Genomic DNA, 20,599 nt, shown 5'->3' on the forward strand with positions numbered 1-20,599 from the left:
CAAGAAGTTGCAATTATGGTGGGATGGAAATCACTAGTAATGACAACTCTAGTAGACGGCTGGGATAGGGTAGAGGACAAGATCATTAGAAAAGAGGTGTTCAAGGGACCATGTGTAATGCATAAGAAAATCCCCATGACTTAAGACATAGGAATAACGATGATAGAGGGTGACAGTGCGCTAGGAGCTACAGCCATGAGAAATGACAGCATGAACCAGTCAGGCAGGCAGGTGTTTGTACACGTCCCCGGTACAATCTTCTCTTTCCTGAATTCTGATCTTAAGACAGATTGTTAGAAGAGGCGTGCACTTCTAACAAGGATTTATCTCTTGGATGATGTAAGGTGACAATCTCTTTAATACTTTAATAGTTCATACTGGTACCTGTCAGCTTTGCTTTTACAGGCTTCTTTCCAGGGCAAGGCTTTTTTTTTTTTTTTTTTTTGTGACTGTTGTAGGAAGAAAGAAAGGGTAAGGTTGTTAAATAAAAATTGTCATAATTCCTGCCCCTGCTCTATAATATATCTGAATTTAATGTATCCCATGACAGACAAAAGTTCCCCCATTTCTAACAGGGAACTTTGATTCTAAATCGATGCATAAGACAAGAGCCTGGAGTGAGAAGGTTTCTCCTGATGCCAAGGTTGTGCTTGGTGCCTTCTTTACTGCCTGGGCATGTTGGTATCTGGGATGCCGTCAGATGCTTCTGTGAAGGGGAGAAGAGTATTTGTGGAAGGACATTGCAGGCAGAGCCAGATGGGAATGTGCTGGTAGAAGTGGAGGTCAGGAAATTGATTCGTTTAAGCCGTCCAGGCTCATATAGCTTTTGGGAAGTCCTGTAGCCCAGCTAGAAGGCCACTGATCTACCTCACACTAGTCCTTCGGGTTTGTTTTCATCTCTGTAATATCAAGAGGTGTGACTCTGTGACCCCTGAATTACAATCCAGCCTTCAGTATTTAATTCCCACCATCAAGCCCAGCTACTGGAGAGTTTGTGCATTTACTGAGGCTACTCCTGTCTCCTAGAGAAGCATCGAATGGGCTGGGCACTCCCACCACTCACAAATGAGCTAGACTCCTGCTGCCTCCCTCACTAGTAGTGGTGGTTTGCTCTGTGTCTCTCTCTTGCCACACCACTGAATGGCCCTGCCAGCTCCAAGCCAGGTAATCTGGGGCAAGTTCACTGCATTCAATAGCATTCCTACTAACAGACCACAATACAGCATTAAAAAAACTCTGAACTATGAAAGGAGATGGTTTTTGGAGGATGGCGTTATAGGAACTATGTCTTATTTCTGCAGTGTTTGAGTTTTTCCTATGAGAATATATATTGGTTTTTTTTAAAATTTTTTATTTATTTATGATAGTCATACAGAGAGAAAGAGAGAGAGGCAGAGACACAGGCAGAGGGAGAAGCAGGCTCCATGCACTGGGAGCCCGACGTGGATTCGATCCCGGGTCTCCAGGATCGCGCCCTGGGCCAAAGGCAGGCGCTAAACTGCTGCGCCACCCAGGGATCCCTATATTGCTTTTGTATACATGTATACTTATTTTTTGTATTATTAGTGTTATGTTTCCGTTTTTTACTTGACTGGTGCCAGCTCAAGTGTGGAAACAGCATAATATGCAGCTTGGAAGCCTCGGCCATTATGTATGTCTGATGCATTTTTTAATGTAGAAGAATTGGTGTTTACTTAGTAAACGCAGTCAGAGCATAAAAAGGAGTCAGGGTTGGTAAGGTGGCTAGGTGCCCACCCTACATGAAGAGCGTGTCTCCTCCACCCCACCGCTGTCTCTGACTTCTGTGTGGGCGGTGAGGAAGGGAAAGAACAAAGTCTTTAGGGTAGTTGGGAGGGGGGTTGTGGAGGCCCAGCATTCAGCAGGGTTCAGAGTTTGGGCCAGGAAGGGAGAGGCAGGAGCAAGGCCTCTAAGACAGGAGTGGCTTAGCTGAATTCAGCACTTGTTGGGGGGAAGTGGGTGGTTTGGGTTTTACTTTCAGTTTTCAATCAAAGTCATTTCAGGATGAAACCCATATAACGGTCCGATCTCTCAGCCAGATTTCTCAGCAACCTGTGCTCCACCCCAGCCCAGGTTGTTCAACTTGAGCTGGAGGGTGGGCTGGGGAATGTGAGCAGTAGGAACAAGGTTTTCTGCAGGGCAGTGCCCTGGACTCTGCATCTCAGCAAATTGTCCAGCTCAGGCCCTCAGTAGCAATTCTACTACCACATTTGGATGATAGTGGCAAGTCATTCTACCTCCCTGCACCACAAGTGGGCATCTATAAAAGGATCTCTAGAACATCATTTAGCATCTAGTGTGCACCAGGCTGGCACTGTGTCTTCAAAGATGAATCAAATACAACCTCGACCCTCAATTTGCTCACAGGGTGGAGAGAGAAGAAGGAAACAAAGAGGTACAGTGTGATGAGAGCTGCCATTCATGGGGGCCCACTCCATGCCAGGTGCTTTACTTATGTTATTTTCATAGTCTTTAGTATGGCTCAAAGACAATGGTTCTTGGTGTTTGAGCCAGGGACAACCTATAAGAATGCAGATTCCTAGGACACTGCCCCCCGCATGAGCCACTGGGTCAGAATCATGGGGGTTGGGTGGGGCATCATCACTTTTGACAAGCATCTTGAATCACTCTCGTGTACCCCAAAGACCAAGATCTCCCTTGCTAGATGGTAGATATTTGACCTTAGTAGGTTGTACTAAGAAAATAATCAAATCGCTCTGGACCAGCCAAGGTGCATGTTGTAGAAGAACCTTGAATCAAACCCAGAGCTAGGGTGATCAATGTCTCACTGCACTTGGGAAAATTCTGCTTGATGTCTGTTGTCCCACATAATTAACAGCAGCTCTTTTCACTCTCAAAAGCACCCTGCATTGGATAATAAATTACATGGCTACTCTAGCGGGAGCCCCTGGCCAGAACTCCATCCCCTGCTATTGCCTCTTCTCAAGGGTCAGCTCATGTGGTTGTGGGAACACACAGAAGGTGGAGGGGGGTAACCTGTCTGGGAACGTAGAGTGGAGGTGGAGGGGGAGGAAGGTCAGGGAAGAAATTCCAGCTGTGACCCCCAAGTCCCCTCTCTGCGTTTAGGACAGTGGAATGGACAGCAGGGATTTTACGGAAGGAAATTGATAAACAACTGGTTTCCATCTCCTCAAAAAGCTGCAACTCCAGCAGCAATTACAATAACAATGAACACTTATGTGCTGCTCACTGGTGCCTAGCACCCTTCCAGCCACTTTATATGTGTCATGTAGATGAGCCCAGAGCCTGAAGATCAGGTGAAGGGGTGATGCTGGGCCACAAGAACTTTTCTGCCTAGGAGACTTGGAGTCATACTGCACTATTGACCAAGGACCCAGAAGTCCAGACATCCAGCTTAATCACAAAGCAGTTCCTGATACAGCCTCTGTAAACTGTGGCCTTTCTGGATGATGGAAAAAGTCAACACCAAGTTTCTGAGTCTAATATTTGGTGAAAAAGAGCTCATTTTTCCTTCTCTGGAGACCTTTAAGAACAGAGCTGCCTGCACATCTTGACTAGTTTAGATACAGCCCTGTCCGGAAACAGAAGGACGGAGGAGATGACCTCTGAGGTCTCTGAGAGCCTAAGGGGACTGTGATCATTACAACCACATGTCAGGACCTGGAGACATTCCGGTTTCCTGCTCCTTTACCTGGGGCCCAGGGCTGCAGGGCCCCTTTGCCTGTGTATTTAGTAGGTCAAGCCCTCCCCCCCCCGCCCTCCCCCCTCCGGCCTCTCAGCCTCCTCTTTAGTGAAGATTTCACTGTCCACCCCAGCAGACCCCTCTGCTCTGCCTTTACCTGGATCTCCCTTGCACTCTGTATGTAGAAGGAGCTTGAGTGTGGGTATAGGACACGGGTCCTCCTTCTGTTTTCTCTACTTCATCTCCAACACACATCTGGATTTTTCAAGTCAAGCCTGGGTCCTTCCTGATACCAACTGCTCTTTCAGTGACATGGAGCAGGATGCCCTCTCTCTAAAATACTTACCATTGCAGACTTGCATTCTCTCTGGGCAGCAGAACTAGTGGCCATGGTGGTTGAGGCTGCAGTCAGATGTGCCCAAATTGGCCAGATGTGGATGTTCTCTGAGTGTGGTTTTTAACCCAGAAGACCAATGAAGGCCATCCCTTGAACACAAATAGGCCTACACATACATTTCTTATTGAGATCATCCTGAATTGGGCAGCTGGAGGAAGGGGTTGGCCCAGGGCCCAGCCGAACAGAGGTTCCTTGGAGCCAGCTGCTTGGCTAGAACAAAACTGACAGCTCAACAGATGGGAAGAAAGCCTGGTTGGGGGGATTTGGGGGAGAGGGTAAGAGAGTGAGGGAGAGAGAGAAAGAGTGTGGAGCAAAGAGGATGAAAATGAGGAGAGAAAAGCGAGAGGGAGGAGGGAGTGGATGTAGGGGGAAGAGAGGGAGAGGTTTAGGGTGGAGGCTTCGTCTTGGGGCTGTAGATCATTCAAGGGTTGGCAGGAGAGGGAGGGTTAGGAAGGAAGAGCACAGCGAACTATGGTTTAGGTACATTGGGCTCTCACAGAAGAATCTCAGTGTCTCCCAAACTTAGCTTTGTGGGACTCTGGGCAGTCTGTATGGTGAGATAGAGGGTAGGGATAAGAGAGAAAAAGTGTTAGAAAATTGGGCAGGTGCCATGCATTCAGCTCGCTCACACTTTTTACACACATCCATTTTATGTGTCAAGCTCTGTGCTAGGCACTGGACATAAGAGGGATGAATGAGGCGCAGCCTCTGGCAGCACTCTGAAGGACACCTGCAGTGTGCTCAGTAGGCAGGTAAGGATGCATATGAGGGATGGGCTCAGGATACTGAGAGTTCTCCAGAAAAAGAGGAAAATATGCATTATTTCTAGGTGTGAGCTAGAGGATCTGAGAGTTGGAAAGTCAGCTTGTGGGGTGGCTCCTGAAACCAGCCAGACCAAGGGTTCCTTCTCATATGCTAGCAGGTCTCTGGAAGAGAAGTAGTCTTGTTTGTCCTGTGAAAGGGCAGGAGCAGAGATGAGAGAAGCCATTGGCTCTGCAGGTCAGACAGGGAACTTCAAATCACATTAAGTTAAAAAAAAGGTCCCCACCCCCATCTTTTTAGAGGTTTTGTTTTCTTCTTATTTTGGGTTTTTTGTTAGTTTGTTTTTGGTTTTGACCAGAAGACTTCTCAGAGCTTTTAGTATGTAAATTCCAAGACTTGGACAGTATGAGCTTTTTGAGGCTGCACTATATCTTGTGACTTACTTTGAGTTCTGCTATGGTGTTGGACAGAACTTCCCTATGATGAAGTACAAAGAAAGCTATGGGTGGGGACACTGATCTCCTGGGAGGTCTGAGCCTCCTGTCAGCCATTCATTCCACCTGTCCCCAAAAGCTCTTTGAAAACCCTTCAGCTAGATTAAAGATTTGATGAACTTGTCTTTGTTCTCAGTGATGTGACCTTGGATGAACTCCTCCAATTCTTTATGGTCCTTCCATTTTCTCCTCATTGAATTGAGATAATGGGCCTCAATTCATTCCTGTCTTTAGGGGTAATCTGTCCCCAAAGCATCTGTGTTGTATTATTAGCATCTACTTCCCCGAATTGTTCTGTATTATTTCCTCTATAGGTTCTGAGCCCCAGCTAGGTTGAAAGCACCCTGAGGGCAGAGGCCCTTCTGGCCACAAAGGTTCTAGGTTCCCCCTAACAGGGTGACAAGATGGACTAGCAGGGGACCTCAAGTCGGAGGACTGGATTTGCTTCCCCACTCCTTCTCTTAAGCTCTCAGAGCCTCTTCCTTCTATTATGAAAAAATGGTGTTACCTGAGCCGAGGGAAAGTGATTTATAAATTAAATTTCCATAGACTCTTAGTTATTTTTATTAAACATTTGTCCTACTCATGTTAACCGTGTTTGAGGCACGGTGCAGGATGCTGAGAATCCAGAGATGAGCTACTGGTTTGTCTACCTCATCTCATTCAGGCTGTAGGTTGATAAGGGGATGATTGTGGAAAATCACACTTACAAAGCTAAGAAAACCTCAGCATTGTGAATGGGGAAATAGATATATTTAAGATGCAGGAAAAATGAGTGCTATTTCATGAGCTCTGGTCCCCAAGCCATCGTTTCCTCTTCGGAGCAGCCATACCCATGATCAAGCCAAGCACACGGATACTTTATTTTCTACTGTAAAAGAGGAATTCGACAGAAGTACTTTTTGTGTTCAGGTGAACCGGAAGTGGGGGTGTTGAGGGGGCAGGGGAGGGGAAAGCACGGGAGGAACGGAGGTGGGAGAGGCTGGCAGCAGGGCAGACAGACCCCGGCACAGATGTCTAACTGAAACAAGGGAATGTTGTGAAGCGGTGGGTCCCTCGTGGCTCCATCGCGGCCCCCTTAAGGACCACCCTGGGAAGTCCTCTAGAAAAGCCATCCATCATGGACAACAGTCTGCTTTCTTTCCCCCCTGCTTCAATATCCATAGCACAAAAATGTGCTTCACTAATGGAAACCTCGTGCTGACCTCTCGGAGGGTTGTGGCAGTGAGCGGCAGAAGAGGAAGCGGCTGTGTGTAAAAGAACACACAGAAACAGGCCAGAGCTCCCAGCTCTGCACACACGCACACGCACACTCACACACTCGGCTAGGCGTGGACACAGAGAGGGACGGGAAAGCCTTGCTTGCACTGGCTACTGTGACCGTGACAGCAGGGAGGCAAAGAGGATGGACTTGCCCTGCAGCCCCCCAGATCACCAGGCAGGGCTCAGTGCCACCTTCTCTGTCCTCAGTGATTCAGAGGCTGCTTAGTGCTTAGTGTGTCTGGCTGGGGTTTTCACTGGCTCTCATGCCCTGTTGGAGGGGGAAAAAAAGGCAAGAAAAGGATCGAATTTCAGTTCCCCTCAATTGCCCTGGGTTTGTGCAACCAGAACGGTCATTGTGAGACTGTCTCAGTCCTCAAGGGGCCCTGCCCACCCATCAAAAGTCCCCGGTCTACCACTCTGACCACTACCTCACCCATGGGGCTGTCTGAAGGAAGATACAGTCAATAAATACTTCCAGGATTCATGTGAATGAGCACCAAGTGTATGGAATGAGCCCTGACCAACATTTTAGGGGACTTGAGTGCTCACCCTGGATCTGTTAGGAATTGGCTGTGTGACCTTCATCGGGTCACTGAAACTCTCTAATCCTTTGAGCAGGCTACTGAAAACTGAGCGGGGGCGACGAGACAGTCTCTGAGGCTCTCCATTTCTGACCTTGCGGGGAATCTTGTCCCCTGGCGGTTATCTGCATGAATGAAGAGTTGCAGAGCCATGGATAATACAAAACAGTGGTGACCTCACTTTCATTCCTTCTATTTTATTTTCTGTTTGCCTCTGGAATGTAACTGCAGCACACGTTCAGGCACAAACTTCCTCTCCTTGCCTGCCCCCCTCCGCTCCCCTGTTTAGCCCTCCTGGCCCTGGGTTGGGATGGAAGAATGTACTGCTGACCAGGGGGAAGGTGGTGGAGGTGGGAGTGGAAGGTTTCTGCTGGGGGGGGGGGGGGGCAGGAGGTTGTGGGGGAGGAGCGTTCCAGGCACTGGAGAATTGATCAGCTATAAGATCATTCTAATCCCTTCCCCTATTCAAAAAGGTTAGAGATGGTGAATAGAACATTCCTCACATGAAATACCGTATATCCTTGCATGAGAAGCCCAGGGGGAAACAGTAGTGTGTGTTTAGATGATGAGCCTCAAGGAAAATCATCAGAGAAGTCCCCGTTCTCCCTCTGGTCAACCGCATGCTTCAGCCTTCCTTTCCAGCCAGGGTGGGCCTCCTGCGGAACTGGATTGCTAGGGCAACGGTCACAAACTGGAAAGGAAGACAAGACTGTAAGGGTGAAATCAATGTGCATGTGCTGCTCCTGCCCTTTCACCTTCACTAGGGCTTGGCAAAAAGGACACATTTCTTCTGCAGCAGCATCTTCTATGCGAGCAAATACGGTAAGGGAGGCATTCCAGAGTCCAGCAGCTAGCCAATCAGGAGTTGGGGCCTTTCTGCATTTTTTTTTTCTTTAAGGAAAACTTTTGGGTCCTCTAAGGAGCAGCAAATCAACTGCAGTCCACAGAGTTGTCATCCCATCCCCCAATCTTCCACCCGCCACCCTGTGTGTGTGTGTGCACGCGAACAGGCGCCTGTGTGCATGTCCCACCCCCTGATGGCCTCCCTATGGGACTGGACAAGTGGCAGGGTGGTGGGAAGTATAAGCAGCTTGATTCAGGAAGGGAAAAGGCAGCAGCTGGTGTCCCAAGAGGTGTAGAAGGGGCAGCTGTGAGCCGGGAAGGGCCCGATGACAAGGTTGCTGCCAGCTGTCGGGTGGACAAGGAGAGGCAGACTAGGTTCTGCTGGGTCATGCAGGTCAGGCGTAGAGCTGGCCAGCCTCGGATCTCCCTCCTGGTATTGAAATCTGGGTCCTAACTCTCCTACCCTCCTTCCTTCTTAGGCTTGACCCTCTTGTCCAGCAGAGGCCTGGGCTCTGTGGCTCTGACCTGTGTTCCACTTCCAGGCTTGGTTCTCTTTTTTTTTTCTCTAAAGCTTCTAATGCCCATGTCTCACCACTTCCAGTTGCCCTCCTGTTTCTTCTTCACTTCTCCTTCACTTAGTTCTCCTTTTGTTCGGGGTTGACGGTCACAAAGGCAGTAAGACAACCACCTGGCAGCCTAGAAACAGGGCAACAGCCCTCTGGGCACATTTCTTGGTCAGAGCACCTGGAGTCTTCCCTTAATACTTCCTTTAAGTGGTGGACTCTTCCCCTGAGGAGGAAACAGGTTAAGAGAGTAAAATAAACAGCCTCCTACTCAAGCAGTCACCATTCAATAAGCACCTGCCACATGGGGGGATCTGGGACTATGGAGATGAGAATGTTCATGCCCTAATCTAAGCTACCACCTGGACTCATGCCCTGAACACGATTGGTCCTCTGACCATCAGCAGCAGCATTCTTAGGATCTTAAAAACGCGAATTCTCAGGTCCCACCCCAGACCTGCTGAACCAGCAACTGTGGGAACAGTGCCCAGAAATCTGTGTCCTACTTACCCCCAGGATCGTGAAACTCACATCATTTAAGAAGCACTGCCCTGGACCATGGTCTCCCTAGATATTCCCTGCTCAGGGACAGTGTCTGGGTCACATACACTTGAGGTTAATTTTCTAGCTCTAAGATTCCTTTTTCAATGGTTTTACTACGGAAGGAAGTTGAATATTTATCCACGGCAGGCCTGGGTGTAACACCCATTTTTAGATGCAGTGACCTCAGCCCTTGACCCTTTGCTTGGCCTTTTGAGAATGAGGATGGTCGACTGCAGCTCATTTTACTTCCTGTCCCTTCTTTTCCTTCATGATTTGAAGTTTTTCCTTTGACAAAAGTTTTCAGAGTTTTTTCAGATGTGACAGTTTTAAGGATTTCAAGTCCAGGAAGGCATATCACTTGGAAGAGCGTTTCTATAAGATAGAATAACAAGACATACAGCAGGAGACAGTTACGTTGGATATGTTGGGTACCATGGCAGTATTGATCTGGATTTTTTTTTTTTTTTTGGATGGTCTCTGTTTTAAACACAACACCCTAAAATCCACACAGGTACAGTTATACTTGTAAGATGGCTTTTTATTTATTTTTTATTTTTTAAAATTTTTATTTATTTATGATAGTCACACAGAGAGAGAGAGAGAGAGGCAGAGACACAGGCAGAGGGAGAAGCAGGCTCCATGCACCAGGAGCCCGACGTGGGATTCGATCCCGGGTCTCCAGGATCGCGCCCTGGGCCAAAGGCAGGCGCTAAACCGCTGCGCCACCCAGGGATCCCCGTAAGATGGCTTTTTAAAATTTTTATTTTTGTTTGATTATTAGGAAATGGATTGCCATGTAATTGGAAGACAAATTAATGCATTACAGAGGGAATATATCCTTAAGAACCGGGAAAGATGCACCAGGGAGAGAGACATCTTATTTGGATCAAAACCTGCATGATATGGAAGCACAGAAAATTTGGTAATGGGCCTTTTTGGGTAAAGAGTCTAAGGATGGCGCTGGAGATGTAGGTGGTTTGGGTGTTTTAGGTCTGATTCTTCTTGCTGAGAGTATGATGTAAGCAGGCGCCTTCACTTTTCTGTGATTCAATTTCTCATTTTTAACAGAGGGGTAAAAAACCTCTTCTAAGACTTCAATTTTGTTGAAGGCTTTAGATCTTTTTTTTTTTTAACTTTTCATTTTGAAATTGTTAGGAGAGAATTTTCCATGGGTCTATCATATTTCTGCACATTTTGTAAAGAGAGGCATGGACAGCCTTTTGTTCTTGACTGTCTTTTTAAGAATGTTTGTATGGGAACAGCCTTGGATAATAGAGAGAATGTCTCTCTTTGGAGAATAGAGTTTATTTGTTCTGCAATAAGATAACGATAATATCTTTGTCAAGGACAAAGTTTGAGAAGGTTTTACAGCCTCTTATAAGAGATTGCAATTTCTTGAGCCATGTGATACAAACTCACTGCTCACATAGCATTTATCTTGACCCACCTGTGTCACCTCTATGGGACCTGGAGGGGAGGGGGAGAGAGTGTGATCATGAAGCTCATGTTGCTTAGGTACCACCGTATGTAATGAAGTCCTTTTTCTCTGACCCAGGAGTATCATGTCTTTTTCCAGTATCAATGAAACTGTGGTAGTTTAGGTTGTTAGCTTACAAGCAGAGTAAAATATTAGATCCTTTATAGTTCTTGCCAAATAACTTCAGACTTGAAAAATAATACAATGAATTTGCATTTATCCTTCACTCAGCTTCTTCATGTATTAACTTACATAACCAAAGTACAGCGATCAAAGCTAGGAAATTAACACCATATACAACTATACTATTAATTAATACTATTAATTAATCTATAGATCTTATTTAAATTTCATCCGTTGTGCTACCAATGTTCCTGCTCTGGATGAGAATCCAATCTTGAGTGACACAATGCAGTTAGTTGTCATGGCTCTTCTATTATCCCTTAATCCAGGTTGATTCCTCAGATTGTCTTTCATGACCCTGACACTTTGAAGAGTATTGGCTAATTTTTTGTAGAAAGACCCTCAATTTGGATTTGACTGATGTTTCCAAATGATTGATGCATTTTGGGAAGGAAGAAGATCACAGCAATGATATCATGCCTTTCTTAGTATATCATATTAGGAAGCCCATGATATCAATATGTTTCATTAGCGGTAATGTTGACTTCTATTATGTGGTTAAGGTGGTGTATTCCGAAGAGTCATCTTTATAAAATTATTGACTTTTTCTTTGTAAGAAAGAAATATTTTGTAGTGAGGTACTCTGACACAAAATGCAAAATGTTTCTCATCATACTTTTGCCAATTAATTTTGGACACAATAGTTTAGCCATACTTTAAAAAATTTTTTAAAACTTTATTTATTTATTTATTTATTTATTTATTTATTTATTTATTTATATAGGCTCCATGTCCAGCATGGAGACCAATGTGGGGCTTGAACTCATGACCTTGAGATCAAGACTCGAGCTGAGATCAAGAGTTGGATGCTTAACTGACTGAGCCACCCAGGCACCCCAACAATACTTTTTTAAAAGTACAACTTAGCAGACGTGACAAAGTGAATGACATGGCTGTCCAGAATCAAGAAGTTTCATAAATCTCAAGCAGGATAAATCCTGATATATCCATAGTAAAACTACAAAATATCAAAGACAAAGAGAAGATGTTTATAGCTAGAAGGAAAACATATTAATAGCTAGAGGATGACTTTTTTTTTTAGAGGATGACTTTTTAGCCGAAACTAAGAAAGCTTCTGTGTGCCAAGAGAAAGTTCTATCAATCTATCTATCTATCTATCTATCTATCTATCTATCTATCTATCTATCTATCATCTATCTATCTCTATATCTATATATTAAAAAACAATCTTTCAGAAAGGGATGGCTCAGTTGGTTGAGTGCCCGACTTTTGATTTTGGCTCAGATCAGGATGTCAGGGTTGTGGAATCCAATCCAATCCAATCCCACATTGGGCTCTGTGCTCAGTGAAGAGTCTGCTTGGGATTCTTTCTCTCCTTCTCTCTCTGCTTCTCCCCCTATTTCTATGTGCTCTCTTTCTCTCTAAAATAACTAACTAACTAACTAAATAAATAAAATCTTTAAAAGTTGATAAAATAAAGATTGTTTTAACAAACAAAAACTAAAAAAAACAAACAAACAAAAACTACTTAAGTTTACTATACATAGATGCTCACTAAAGAATCCTTTAGACTAGGAACTTTTAGACTGGGATATATTTAGCTTGATTTCAGAAGGAAGAATTAAGATGCAAAAAGGAATAGAGACTGAACAAAAGGATGAACACATGGATAAAAACCAAACATTGAACGAAGCAGCAACAAATAATGAACAATTTGTGGGGTTTAAAGAACAGATAGAACTAAAAGCCAAAAAGTCATAGAAGTAGCACTGAGGCATAACAACTAGAGTTAAAACATGTGAAGGTCTGTATATTGACAAATATTAATTTCTGAATTAGAGTTAAATAACTACTTAATAGAAAAAAGAATGTAACTTTCAAACTAGTAGAAGGAAACATTGAGTAAAAATATTTTAATTAGAAAAAGCAAAAAGAGGGTACCTGTGTGGCTCAGTCAGTTGAGCATCTGACTTTAACTCAGATCTTGATCTCAGGATCCTGGGATTGAGCCCAGCATCAGGTTTCTCACTCAGCGGGGCATCTGCTTCTCCCTCTCCCTCTGTCCCCAGTCCCCTGCTCATGTTCTCTCTTTCCTTCAAATAAATAAAATCTTTTAAAAAATAGAAAGATTTATTAGAACAAAAAGCAAAAAAGAGAGGAGGAAACAAAGAACAATATGGTAGAAATAAATCCAACTATATCAGTCATCACTATAAATAGGGATGAGCTAAATTCTCCCATGTAAAGAAACGGAATGATTATTAGACTACACTCTGCTGTGAAGAGGCAACTAAGGTTAGACTGGATTTAAATATCTGATTTATGCCTTTCTCAAGGGATATAATTCAAACATGAAGGCACTTAAAGGGTGAAAACAAAAGCATGGGAAAAGATATAATTGACAAAGAATGATAAAAGAAGAAACTGTATATTTATATTAATATCAGACAAAATTTACTATAAGGCAAAAAACTTTATTAGTCATAAAAAGAGACATTACATAATGATAACAAGTTCAATTTATGGAGCACCGAGGTGGCTCAGTCAATTAAAGGTCTGACTCTTGATTTCTGCTCAGTTCCTGATCTCAGGGTCTTGGGATCAAGCCCAGAGTTGGGCTCTGTGCTCTGTGGGATGTCTGCTTATCCCTCTCTCTCTGCTCCTCCCCCAGCTTGTGCTCTATCCCTGTCTCTCTCTCCCTCAAACAAATAAATCTTCTTTAAAAAATTTCAATTTACAAGAAAGATATTTAAAGGTTAAACTTGTTTGTAACCAGTAACAGCTTCAAAATATATAAAACAAAATTATAAGAACCACAGAGAAATTGACAAATCTACATTAGAGGTGGAATTTTAAAAATTCCCTCTCAATATTTGAAACATCAAGAAACAAGAAAGTAAAAAAAATATAGACTTGGGGGATCCCTGGGTGGCGCAGCGGTTTAGTGCCTGCCTTTGGCCCAGGGCGTGATCCTGGAGACTCGGGATCGAATCCCGCGTCGGGCTCCCTGCATGGAGCCTGCTTCTCCCTCTGCCTGTGTCTCTGCCTCTCTCTCTCTCTGTGTGACTATCATAAATAAATAAATAAAATCTTTAAAAAAAATATAGACTTGGATAATACAATTAATAGTCTTGATCTAATGGATGTATACAGAATTCTACTATACCTAAGAAATAGACAGGGAAGCCTGGATGGCTCAGCAGTTAAGCATCTGCCTTTGGCTCAGGGCGTGATCCTGCGATCCCAGGATTGAGACCCGCATTGCTGCATTGGGCTCCCCTCATGGAGCCTGCTTCTCCCTCTGCCTCTGTCTCTGCCTCTCTCTCTGTGTCTCTCATGAATAAATAAACAAAATCTTAAAAAAAAAAAAAAAGAAATAGACATTTTTTTCAAGCATACTTGGAACATTTAAGAAAATTGTTTTCATTCTATGGCATAAAGCAAGTCTCAAGAAGTTTCAGTGAATCTTATAGATTGCATGCATGACTACAAATAAGTGATAATCAAAACAAAGAAAAAAATTATTCTATGCTTGGAAATTTAAAGACACACTTCTAAAGAATTCTACAGTTAAAAAATAAATCATGATGGAAATTACAGCTGTAATTCAATTAAGATGCAGTCATTAGAGTGGGCTCTAATCCACTATGACTGGTGTCCTTACAGACATAGACACAGGGACAGCACCATGTAAAGATGAAGGCAGAGATTGGAATGATGGGTCTACAAGCCAAGGAATGCTCCAAATAGCCAACCATCATCAAAAACTAGAAGAGAGGCACAAAACAGATCCTCTTTCAGAGCCCTCAGAAGAAATAAATTCTGATGACCCCTTGTTTTCAGATTTTTAGCCTTCAGAACTTGAAATAATAAATTTCTGTTGTTTTAAGCTTCCCAGTTTCTGGTATTTTGTTATATCAGCCCTTGGAAACTAATATACTACTGATACAGCAAGAATGAAAACATGAGAAACTATAATGAGTCATTTATTGGCAATAAATTTGAAAACTTAAATGAAAAGGACAAATTACCAGCAAAATATTAATTGCCAAAATGGACTCAAGAGAAAATGGAAAATCATTAAATCTGGGTAATAAGTAGTTAATAATATCTTTACATAGAAAATATCAATCTGGGCAGCCCAGGTGGCTCAGCGGTTTAGCACTGCCTTCAGCTCAGGGGACACAGGTGATCAGCACAGGTGGTCCTGGGGACCAGGGATCGAGTCACACGTTGGGCTCCCTTAATGGAGCCTGCTTCTCCCTCTGCCTGTGTCTCTGCCTCTCTCTCTCTCATGAATAAATAAATAAAATCTTAAAAAAAAAAAGAAAATATAAATCCCAGATGATTTTTTATGAGCATGCCAAACAACAGAGAAAAAGATAATTCCAATATTATCTTAACCCTTCTATAGAATAAAAGAAAAGGAAAGGTTAACTTCTTAAGACATTCAGTGAGGCCAATATAATCTTGATACCAAATGAGACATAGTTGTCAGAGAAAAAAAGTCTCAGGACCATATTACTGTGAACATAGATGTAAAACTCATAAACACAACAGCATTAACATATTGACCTAAGGCATATAGAAAACAGGGTTCATTTCAGGAATGCAAATTTAATTTAGTTCTCTAGACTTAGAAAATCCCTAAGTTTAGTTTGCTACCCAACAGTTCATTAAAAGAAGAAAAACCATATGAACACCTCAATAGAGACAGAAAGTGATAACATTCAATATTTGCTTTTTTTTTGCATTTACAATTTTAGTTTTATTTTTTATTTTTTTGTTCTTTTTTAAAAAAGATTTTATTTATTCATGAGAGACACAGAGAGAGAGAGAGAGGCAGAGACACAGGCAGAGGGAAAAGCAGGCTCTAAGCAGGGAGTCCCGTGTGGGACTCAATCCCAGGACCCAGGGATCACATCCTGAGCCGAAGGCAGACGCTTAACCACTGAGCCACCCAGGCATCCCAATATTTGCCTTTTCATAAAAGTCCTAATCCTTGCCTAACTAGGAATCAAAGGTGACTTCCTTAACCTGATAAGGTGTTTTTTTTTTTAGCACACTTAAGGATGTGTGAGCTTGTGTGCACACTCACACACAGTTAAAGTAATCACATGATAATAAAGTATTTAAAAATTTCATTTGGGTTCAGCAAAAAGCTAAGGCTATCTTTTCATTACTTTTATTCAATGTGGTTATGATTCCTAGCCAGTCCAATATGAAAGAAAGAGAAATGAAAGTTATAAAGAATGGAAAAGAAAGAAACAAAAACTATCATACTCACAGGTTATAGGACTGTTTACATAGGAAACCTAAGCTGTCCTTCACACATATTACTAGGATGAATAGGAAGGTTTATCATAGTTGCCAGTTAAAAGATCACCATACGAGAGTTGATGTTTATGCACCATCAAAACCCAGGAAATTTAATTTTAAAAAGATAACACAGGGCAAGAAAAAACAAGATACTCAGGAAAATATTTAACATATATGCAAGACTTTTATGAGGAAAAATATGAAAAGTTATCAAATTTCATTTAGAATACCTAAGTAAAATGAAGAGACAAACCATGGCTCTGGATAGGAAGATGTAATAGTGTACCAGTATAGATTCTCCTTGTTTTGCTTTATTTTTAGATTCAATGAAATTGCAATAAAAATCCTAATAGGTAGGGATTTTTTTCTTTCTTGTGGGATGTGGCCACCTTATTCTAAAACTTATTTGAAGCACAAGAAACTAACAATAGCTGGGAAACTCCTGAAGAAGTGAAAGTGAGGAACTTATCCTTTTAGATATCAAGACTTATAAGAAGGGATGGTACTAGTTGGGTACTAATAAAGGGACAGACAAATAGGGCAATGGAATAGGACAAAGCTGGGCAGCCTGGGTGGCTCAGCGGTTTAGCACCGCCTTCAGCCCAGGGTGTGATCCTGGTGACCCGGAATCGAGTTCTGCGTCGGGCTCCCTGCATGGAGCCTGCTTCTCCCTCTGCCCGTGTCTCTGCCTCTCTCTATCTCTGTCTCTCATGAATAAACAAGTAAGCTTTAGGGAAAAAAAACCAACCAAACAAAAAACAAACAAACAGCAATCAGGACACTATAGTTTGTGTCTAGGAGAGGATGGAGTCTAGATCCATGGAATAAATTAGAGTCAAGAAATAGACCCACACATATGTGATTAACTAATATTTTACAGAAGTTCCAAGAAAATTCAGTGAGAAAGGATAGACTTTTCAGTAAGTGGTGTTGGTACATTTTGGCATTTATATGAACAAGAGAATAAACCTTGATTCATACCCTATACTATAAATAAAACCTACCTTGAAATGGATCATATGCCTAAACTTAAACCCTCTATAACAGGAGAAAATTTTTGTGACTGTAGGTTATGAAAGAGGATGCAAAGAGCATTCACCATAAAAGAAAAAAAAATTGGCAAAATGGACTTCATCAAAAATAAAAACTTCTGTTTTTGAAAGATACTCTGAGGAAAATACAAGCCACAGACTGAATGAACATATTTGCCATATATAATTTGATTAAAGTGTTGGTATCCAGAATATAGAAAAAATGCTCACACAATAATTTAAAAAACCAAATAACCCAATTAAAGAGTAGACACAGAAGGTTCTAACAAATACTTTCCCAAGGATGAGACACAAGTTGCATAAACGCACATGAAAAAAATGTTCAAGATCATTAATCATTAGGAATATACAAATTCAAATGAAAATTTAAAATGAAAAATCATGGATGCCTGGGTGGCTCAGCTGGCTAAGTGTCTGCCTTTGGCTTGATGGAGTCCCGTGTCAGGCTCCCTCCATAGTGGGGAGTCTGCTTCTCTCTCTCCCTCTGCTTCTACCTTGCTCGTGCTCTCTTTCTCTTTCAAATAAATGAATAAAATCTTTAAAAAAAATAAAATGAAAACTTATAATTAAGAAGTGGCAGCAACTGTAACTCTTATATATTGTTGGTAGGAATGCAAGATGGGTACAGCAAGTTTAGGAAATGGCTTGGTCATTTCTTACAAAATTATAACTTGTATTTGCCATCTGATCCAGCAATCCCATCCTTGGGCATTTACCCAAGAGACATAAAATGTTATGTTCACATAAAAACTTGGGCTCAAATGTTATAGTAGCTTTACTCATAATTGTCAGAAATTGGAAATAGCCTAAATGATCAATGACGGGTAGATAAGCAAATTGTCATACATTGGAATATTACTTAGCAATAAAATGGACTGAGGTATCAATAGGTATAATGTTCAAAAGCATTATGCCAAGTAAGAAAAGCCAGAGTCAAAGTTTATATCCTGCATGATTCCATTTTATATGACATTCCAGGAAAGACAAAATTATGGAACTAGAAAACAAATCAACAGTTGCCAAGACCTAGGTGATGGCTAGGGAACTGTCCATAAAGAGACCCAAGGAACTTTTGGGGTGATAAAAGTGGTCTACATTTGGTTTGTGGTAATGGATACACAATGAGGTTTATCAAAATTCATAGGATGCTAAACCTAAAAAGGGTGAATTTACTGCTTGCAAAATTTACCTCATCTATCCTAATTTTTTTCAGATTTTATTTATTTATTTGAGAAAGAGCTAGAGAAAGAGAGAATGAGCTGGAGGAGGGTCAGAGGGAGAGGGAGAAGCAGACTCCTTGCTGAGCAAGGACCCTTTGAGGACCTCTGTCCTCAAAGGCAGATGCTTAATTGACTGAGCCATCCAGGCACCTTTATCCTGATTTTTATTTTATTTTATTTTATTTTATTTTATTTTATTTTATTTTATTTTAAAGTGGAATTTTATTTTTTTATGATAGTCACAGAGAGAGAGAGAGAGAGAGAGGCAGAGACATAGGCAGAGGGAGAAGCAGGCTCCATGCACTGGGAGCCCGACGTGGGATTCGATCCCGGGTCTCCAGGATCGCGCCCTGGGCCAAAGGCAGGCGCTAAACCGCTGCGCCACCCAGGGATCCCCTTTATCCTGATTTTTAAAGAAAGAAACAATATATTACTTAGGGACTCATCCATTTGCGAATGGGAAAGCTATTTTTAAAAGCAAGTTACTTTTGAGAGCAGAGGGATTTGGGAGAGACATGTAGGTGACTTCGAAGGTTGACAAGAGTTCTGTGTCTTAAGATGAGATAGAATAGAAGTGGATTGTTAAAACAGGAGTATATTATTTGGGAGGAAGGGATAAAATACTAATCTTGTCATCTCTGTGGTGGAGTCATTCATCCACCTGGAAGGGGCTCAGGGGAATTGGGAGTGACTGAGGGGTGAACTGGTGGCAAAAAGGAAGGGGCTGCCATTGCACATCGCCTCTGTGCGTCCTTGCTGAGCAGTTGCAGAAGGAGCTGGATATCTGTCTAGTTCCTTCCCCATCCTGCTCTTGGAAGGGAAGAAGGCAACCCATCACAGAGGGAGCCTCAGGCAGAGGACTATCTGATCTCTTGCCCACGATACACTATCTCTTATGTTTTAAAAATTATTTTTAAAGAATTATTTAAAGTAAGCTCTACACCTAACACAGGGCTTGAACTCATGACCCTCACATCAAGAGTCGCATGCTCTAATGACTGAAGCCAGCCAGGTACCCCCACAATTTCTTCCTAAAGACATGCTGGAGAAGAAAGTCCTCAAAGACAGGGATAGCATGGAGTGATGGAAGGAACATGAACTTAAAAGTCAGAACGAATTTGGAATCCAGACTGCTTTACTAAGTTGAGGGCCCTTGGGCAAATTAACAAATTCTTTGGAGTCTCTACTTCCTCTCTTATAAACATGGACATAAAATTACCTTGTGGGGTTTTGATGTATTCTGATGTATTTTGAAATAGCTCAGTAGGAAGGGGCAGGGACAGCGGGTTTTTCCCGGAAGACAAGCTAGTGGTGATGTGATGTTGGCGGGCATCTGGCTCTCCAGCCTCCTGCTCAAACACTGGATCTTGCAGGGTGCCAGGGTGGATGGGCCTGGTTCAGCCTGACTGGGACAGCTGTGGACATTTAAATGGAACTGCTGACGGGCTACCATCCATTTTCTTCTCGAGGATAAAGTACTCTGGAAGTCAGGGTATGGTCATATGGCTGCTTGGTGAGCACAAAATAAAAACACAGAAGATAGTTGTAAAGTTAAAATGTTTAAGGATATCATGTGATGATAATTGGATGTGCCCATCTCTACAAGAAAGAGACAGCTGCCCCTAGGACCAGGATACTTTCCAGGCCCGCGCTCTGGACTTTCTCTAGGGCCCCCTTTGCCTATTGCTTCTATTGCTGACCCATCTCCCCCTTATGACTGACCTTCTTTTCTGTAGGTAGCCCTCCAAGTAAGTTCCAGTGAAGGCTGGATGCCTAGAGAATCATTCTCTCTTTAAGGTAATCACAAGCTCTGCTTGGATGCACTGTAAGTCCATTTCAGTTTTCCTCTCTGAGAGTTTTTTTCTAATTTCAAATTCCTGGGGGGCAGAGTAGGTGGGAAAAGGCTGCATGTCAGTGTTCACTGTATGTACCATCCACTCAGTATGCTCTTGAAAGATGTTCTCTTCCCACATATGTAAGGGATTCATTCATTCATCACATAAGTTATTTATTGAGGCTGTGTGTGTGTGTGTGTGTGTGTGTGTGTGTAGCATTATGCAGGTTTCTAGCACAATGCCGGTTATCGATCATGCTGCTTGAGACCTTTCTGTTGGAGTGGAGACCACCTCACCGTCCCTGTGATATTGCTGAAGATGGGAGGATTTTCCCAGGCACTGTCTTAAGGACAGAGGGATAATCTACAAAAACTCAGCACATTTTCTTTTTTAAAGATTTTATTTATTTATTCATGAGACACAG

At 42.6% G+C, this 20,599-nt stretch overlaps 1 long non-coding RNA gene across 1 annotated transcript; it reads right to left on the reverse strand.

The window, feature by feature from the left end:
* Positions 1-7,099: 7,099 nt before the first annotated feature.
* On the reverse strand, positions 7,100-9,479 carry LOC140616897 (uncharacterized). The gene is made up of 3 exons (XR_012017215.1): positions 9,096-9,479; positions 8,615-8,811; positions 7,100-7,870 (listed from the first exon to the last, which is right to left on the reverse strand). It is a non-coding gene; the product is annotated as an uncharacterized lncRNA (long non-coding RNA).
* Between the last annotated feature and the right edge of the window lie 11,120 nt (positions 9,480-20,599).

Source organism: Canis lupus, chromosome 25 (genome assembly GCF_048164855.1).
Source record: "Canis lupus baileyi chromosome 25, mCanLup2.hap1, whole genome shotgun sequence".
Lineage (NCBI taxonomy): Eukaryota > Metazoa > Chordata > Mammalia > Carnivora > Canidae > Canis > Canis lupus.